This window comes from Garra rufa, chromosome 1 (assembly GCF_049309525.1).
Source record: "Garra rufa chromosome 1, GarRuf1.0, whole genome shotgun sequence".
Taxonomy (NCBI): domain Eukaryota; kingdom Metazoa; phylum Chordata; class Actinopteri; order Cypriniformes; family Cyprinidae; genus Garra; species Garra rufa.
Window position 1 is genome coordinate 67,239,543 of NC_133361.1, and position 7,518 is coordinate 67,247,060.

The window sequence follows — 7,518 nt, forward strand, 5'->3', positions numbered from 1 at the left end:
GTTCTGTTGTAAAATTATCAGTTATTAATTTTGTGAATTTCATCTAAAATTAAATCATCATCCAGCTCAGTTCAGTTGTCATACAATTGTTAAATTTTTTTACTGTATAATGACAATAAATAAATAATACACTTGATGAAGCAGTCAGATCAATAGTATTGCTAAAAAGCAGGTGTCCTATTACATAATAATAACACAAGGACATATATGTAAATAGTTATTTACATTTTAAATATTTTTTTAAATCAATGGAGTAATAAACCAGAAACTGTTTCCTCCTAGTTTTATATCAAACAACCAATCACATTTTTATAAAGTGTATCAAAGAGTGTACATTTGTACAAATTACGTAATAGATTTATTATAGATTTGAAGTTTAAAATTGTATGACGGAAAATTCATTAAAAATACAGCAATTGTTTTTTTGATAATCCGACTCGTGTATGTTAGAAAGGAAATGAGTGTGAACAAAGTAGAGCAGATATGATGTCATCAGGTCACATGACCAGGAAGTATAATAGATTTGTTTGAAGGGAAAATTCATTAAAAATACAGCAATTGTTCTTTTGACAATCCGACTCGTGTATGTTGGAAAGGAAATGAGTGTGAACAAAGTAGAGCAGATATGATGTCATCAGGTCACATGACCAGGAAGTATAATAGATTTGTTTGACGGGAAAATTCATTAAAAATACAGCAATTGTTCTTTTGACAATCCGACTCGTGTATGTTGGAAAGAAAATGAGTGTGAACAAGGTAGAGCAGATATGATGTCATCAGGTCACATGACCAGGAAGTATAATAGATTTGTTTGACGGGAAAATTCATTAAAAATACAGCAATTGTTCTTTTGACAATCCGACTCGTGTATGTTGGAAAGGAAATGAGTGTGAACAAAGTAGAGCAGATATGATGTCATCAGGTCACATGACCAGGAAGTATAATAGATTTGTTTGACGGGAAAATTCATTAAAAATACAGCAATTGTTCTTTTGACAATCCGACTCGTGTATGTTGGAAAGGAAATGAGTGTGAACAAAGTAGAGCAGATATGATGTCATCAGGTCACATGACCAGGAAGTATAATAGATTTGTTTGACGGGAAAATTCATTAAAAATACAGCAATTGTTCTTTTGACAATCCGACTCGTGTATGTTGGAAAGGAAATGAGTGTGAACAAAGTAGAGCAGATATGATGTCATCAGGTCACATGACCAGGAAGTATAATAGATTTGTTTGACGGGAAAATTCATTAAAAATACAGCAATTGTTCTTTTGACAATCCGACTCGTGTATGTTGGAAAGGAAATGAGTGTGAACAAGGTAGAGCAGATATGATGTCATCAGGTCACATGACCAGGAAGTATAATAGATTTGTTTGACGGGAAAATTCATTAAAAATACAGCAATTGTTCTTTTGACAATCCGACTCGTGTATGTTGGAAAGGAAATGAGTGTGAACAAGGTAGAGCAGATATGATGTCATCAGGTCACATGACCAGGAAGTATAATAGATTTGTTTGACGGGAAAATTCATTAAAAATACAGCAATTGTTCTTTTGACAATCCGACTCGTGTATGTTGGAAAGAAAATGAGTGTGAACAAGGTAGAGCAGATATGATGTCATCAGGTCACATGACCAGGAAGTATAATAGATTTGTTTGACGGGAAAATTCATTAAAAATACAGCAATTGTTCTTTTGACAATCCGACTCGTGTATGTTGGAAAGGAAATGAGTGTGAACAAAGTAGAGCAGATATGATGTCATCAGGTCACATGACCAGGAAGTATAATAGATTTGTTTGACGGGAAAATTCATTAAAAATACAGCAATTGTTCTTTTGACAATCCGACTCGTGTATGTTGGAAAGGAAATGAGTGTGAACAAGGTAGAGCAGATATGATGTCATCAGGTCACATGACCAGGAAGTATAATAGATTTGTTTGACGGGAAAATTCATTAAAAATACAGCAATTGTTCTTTTGACAATCCGACTCGTGTATGTTGGAAAGAAAATGAGTGTGAACAAGGTAGAGCAGATATGATGTCATCAGGTCACATGACCAGGAAGTATAATAGATTTGTTTGACGGGAAAATTCATTAAAAATACAGCAATTGTTCTTTTGACAATCCGACTCGTGTATGTTGGAAAGGAAATGAGTGTGAACAAAGTAGAGCAGATATGATGTCATCAGGTCACATGACCAGGAAGTATAATAGATTTGTTTGACGGGAAAATTCATTAAAAATACAGCAATTGTTCTTTTGACAATCCGACTCGTGTATGTTGGAAAGGAAATGAGTGTGAACAAGGTAGAGCAGATATGATGTCATCAGGTCACATGACCAGGAAGTATAATAGATTTGTTTGACGGGGAAATTCATTAAAAATACAGCAATTGTTCTTTTGACAATCCGACTCGTGTATGTTGGAAAGGAAATGAGTGTGAACAAGGTAGAGCAGATATGATGTCATCAGGTCACATGACCAGGAAGTATAATAGATTTGTTTGACGGGAAAATTCATTAAAAATACAGCAATTGTTCTTTTGACAATCCGACTCGTGTATGTTGGAAAGGAAATGAGTGTGAACAAGGTAGAGCAGATATGATGTCATCAGGTCACATGACCAGGAAGTACAATAGATTTGTTTGACGGGAAAATTCATTAAAAATACAGCAATTGTTCTTTTGACAATCCGACTCGTGTATGTTGGAAAGGAAATGAGTGTGAACAAAGTAGAGCAGATATGATGTCATCAGGTCACATGACCAGGAAGTACAATAGATTTGTTTGACGGGAAAATTCATTAAAAATACAGCAATTGTTCTTTTGACAATCCGACTCGTGTATGTTGGAAAGGAAATGAGTGTGAACAAAGTAGAGCAGATATGATGTCATCAGGTCACATGACCAGGAAGTACAATAGATTTGTTTGACGGGAAAATTCATTAAAAATACAGCAATTGTTCTTTTGACAATCCGACTCGTGTATGTTGGAAAGGAAATGAGTGTGAACAAAGTAGAGCAGATATGATGTCATCAGGTCACATGACCAGGAAGTACAATAGATTTGTTTGACGGGAAAATTCATTAAAAATACAGCAATTGTTCTTTTGACAATCCGACTCGTGTATGTTGGAAAGGAAATGAGTGTGAACAAGGTAGAGCAGATATGATGTCATCAGGTCACATGACCAGGAAGTATAATAGATTTGTTTGACGGGAAAATTCATTAAAAATACAGCAATTGTTCTTTTGACAATCCGACTCGTGTATGTTGGAAAGGAAATGAGTGTGAACAAGGTAGAGCAGATATGATGTCATCAGGTCACATGACTTAACACAAATAAATGGTTTGCTTTACAATTGCAATTAGCTTCAGGTTATATAATCACACAATTTAAGTACATTTGATGTTATACAAACAAGCAAAAGTGTTTAGGTGGTGTTGTGGTAGAGTGTTTGCCAGTAAATAAAACAACCTCAAGAACCCAAGTTCGACTCCTACCTATGTCAGGTCAAAGAACAATTTAACAGGTCACATTAAGAAGATTTTTTATAGATTTGTTTCTTACATAAAGTTATTAAAAATGCACTAATTGCTACTTTCACAATCTGAGTCTTGAATGAAATGAAATGTCTGTTAAGACACTTCAAAAGCTGTGAAATCATCAGGTCTGTTTACCAGCAACTTTATTACATATTTAACACAAATAAACAGTTTGTGTTACAATTACAATTAGTGTCAGGGCATATGATCAGGACATTGGAGTAGGTATGATGCTTGACAAGTAAATCAAAGTGGTTAGGTGGTGGTTGTTGTGGTAGAGCGTTTGACAATGAACAGGACACGTCAGGTCATAGTCGGCTCCAATAGCCTTGTGGGCTACGCGCCGATGTTCAGCACCGTTGCGCTCTGTGTGTCCTGTATTCAAATCCCGACTCGGGGACCCCTGTCGGCTTCTCCCACTTTGCTTCTTTTCATTTCTGCTCTGTCACAATAAATGCAGAAACGACTAAAAATAAATCTTAAAAATAATAATAATAATAATAATTATGTCAGGTCATATAACGAGGAAGTTAAATCCATTTTTATCTAAAAATGCATCAATTGACACTTTCACTTCGTGCATGAAAGGAAATGTGTGTGAATGCATTATAACAGCTGTGAAATCATCAGGTCTTATTACCAGCAGCTTTATTAAGTTCAACCAAAACAGTTTGCATTACAATACAATGATACTACGCAGTTAAAAAAAAAAAAAACGGCGGGGTAGAGCGTTTGCCAGTCACCTTGCAAGAACCTGGATTTGATTCCAGCTTATGTCAAGTCAATGTAGAATTTATTTATTTCTCTCAGTCATTTGCCTATTTACAATGTTCCATAAAATAAATATAAAAAATGAATACAATATGTTCATAAAGCTATATAAGGTGTGACTTTATTGCTGATGGTCTTGTAAGTGGTACAAATACTAAATAAGTATAACGATATTTAAAAAAAAATCGTTGTGTAAGCTAATGTACTTTTTGTACCAAAACATCTTTCCTTTATATTTTTAATATTACATTTGCATAAAGATATGTCTATTTTATAGCAGTGTGTGTGCTTATGTTTTTTTTTTCACACTTTAGAGACGCTCCCTAACTTTCCTGGACGAATGTTAAACGAATGTCCAATATAAAAACAACTTTACCGCGATATATATATATATATATATATATATATATATATATATATATATGTACTGCAAGTTTATCAGGAAGTGACGATTTTGTTCTCTTTGTCTTGTTGGATGGAAACGGTGCTTTATGCGCAAATGTTTTATGCGATGTTTCAGTTTTGCGCATAAGTTAAATTCGCATTTTTGGATGGAAACATAGCTACTGAATGCCGACTGTAGAAAGCAAAAGCCGAATCTCTAAAGTTACACACGACATTGGTATACACTTTTCTAACTTGAATAGCACTTACAGTCACACAACCAACTGTGTTCATGCAGGTGTCAGGAATGATGCACACCTTTTCTATTCACCACATTGAATGCGAACTGAACTACAATAATAGACAGCAATCAGACATGCAGCGGCTCGGTTTGCCACGTTCAACACGGAAGCTCCGACACAACTGTGTTCAACACTTCGCTGTTTCAGAACGCTTCACTATCAGAGGCAACATTATCACAATATATGACAGATGAATAAAGATCTCGGAACTTACATCCACGTTCTCGCACAAAATCAAACGTAAACTGAAACCTCTCTGCTGAACTTCTTCTTCTGGTGTTTTTTGGCGGTTTTGGCAAACCAACGAAAGGTGCATATCCGCCACCTACTGATCTGGAGTGTGGACTGAACAGAGATTTGGTAGTAGAGCAAAAAAAAAAAAAACACAAATAAATAAATCCTTTTTCTGATTAATTACTACAGATTTAAATTCTATCCATATTTCCTGTCTTTTTTAAATAGCTAAACAATTCCTCATTGATTTTTGATGGCTTTTGTTCCTTCCCTAACAGTGTTTTTATTGAAATTTTATCCTAATCAATCAAGTTGGTTTCTTTCTCTTTCATAAGCATCACATTCTATAAGTATGCGTTTTACAGTTTCTGGAATCCCACATTTATCACATCTGCCATCTTCATGTTTCCCTATTTTGTGTCAATTATAATTTAATGCTGAATGTCCTATTCTCATTCTTGTAATAATGACATCTTTCTTCCTATTACCCCATCTCATTTTCTCCTCTCCTACACGTATCTGATGAAGATGCCTTCCTTTTGTTCCACTATCCCATGATTTTTGCCATAACTTTCTTACTTCAGCTGAGATTAATTTCTTAAATTCAGTTTTGCTAATTGCTGTTACTATTTCACTATATGAATGCTTTAAAGCCACCTTTGCCAGGGAATCCACTTCCTCATTTCCCTCCACCCCAACATGAGCCGGAACCCATTAGAAATATCCCAAGTTGCCGGATTCTGAAAAGGTATTGTAATACCTGTGCTGTAGATTTTCCACTCAGCAGACTTGTTAGAGCCGACACTGAATCCGTACAAATTACTGTAGTATTAGTAGATTGTACTTCTTCAATTCATTGCAGTGCTAAAAAGATTGCTAACATTTCTGTTGTATATACTGATATATGATCTGAGACTCTTTTGGATATTTTTTTAATTTTTAAAAATATAATAATTAACTTTAAATGCAGGAATATATACCGCTGCTGCTGCTCTTCCAGATTCAGGATACTTAGAGAATTGTCTTACAGGATTTTCTTATGGGAAAAGGACAATTTCTACAGGATTTTAATGGAATCCTGTTTTCTAAAAAAACCTAATCCTAACACTATTCCTATCAAAATCCTTTAGGAACGGTTCCAAAATAAAATTCCTATTGGAATGTACATCGAGGTGAGTTAAAGTAAACTGCAAGACACTAAACTATTAGTTAGTTTTATAAAAAATAAAAAAGTGTAAGGTTAGGATTCTTCAAAATTCTTGAAAGATGCTTTAAAATAAAACCCATTAAAATCATGTAGAAATTATGCTACAGGATTATTATGTAGGCTATTGTATAAGAAAATCCTAAAAGACAATTCCTAATGGAATCCTTTAGGAATGGTTCCAAAATATGATAGAAATTCTAACTGGAATCCTGTAGAGAATTCCTATTGGAATCCTATAGGATTTTTTGACAAAGGTTACTATAGTATTACTACAATATAACCGTAGTAAAACCATGGTATCAGAACCATGTTTTTTTTTTTAAACCAAAAAAACGCACCAAAAAACCACAGTTACTAGAGTCATGGTTAACTACAGTTTTACTATAGTAAAACCATGGTTTATTTTCGTAAGGGTTTAGCACTGACTGAAGTTGCCCTGAATGTCGTGACTGACCAATCAGAATCAAGCATTCCACAGTACCGCGTAATAATATAATTTAAAGCACAGCCACCACAAATTCAGACTTTTTTTATGCCTTTATTGTGATAGGACAGTAGAAAGATGACAGGAAACAGCTGGGAGGAGAGAGGGAAGTGGGATCGGCAAAGGACCTCGAGACGGGAATCAAACTAGGGTCACCATGAGCGCAGTTGCACTATTGTTTATTGTGTTTGAATAACAGGCGCGCATTCACCGAAACACTCGGCATTTTCAGCCAAAAACTTAAACTCTACACAGAATTAGTGCACTTTTGAAGAAAGTCCGAAAACAGAAAAAGAAACATGAAGCTGAAGTCACACATACAGTATATAGGCCACAACAAAAGAAGGATGAAACTGAAGTCACACAGATCGAAGCAGGTGCAGCAGCGCAGATGGATCCAGATGTGAATAAAGAGATGATGAAAGAGTAGCTAGTGTTTCATGCTCAGCAGGTTTCAGTTCAGTAATGCTCAAATGAGCAAGAACCCGTGGATTACTGCATTAACATCATGATTGTGTTCGTGTGTGGAGATGATCTGCAGGATCAGACTGTTGATCAATCTGGACAGCTTTATTGT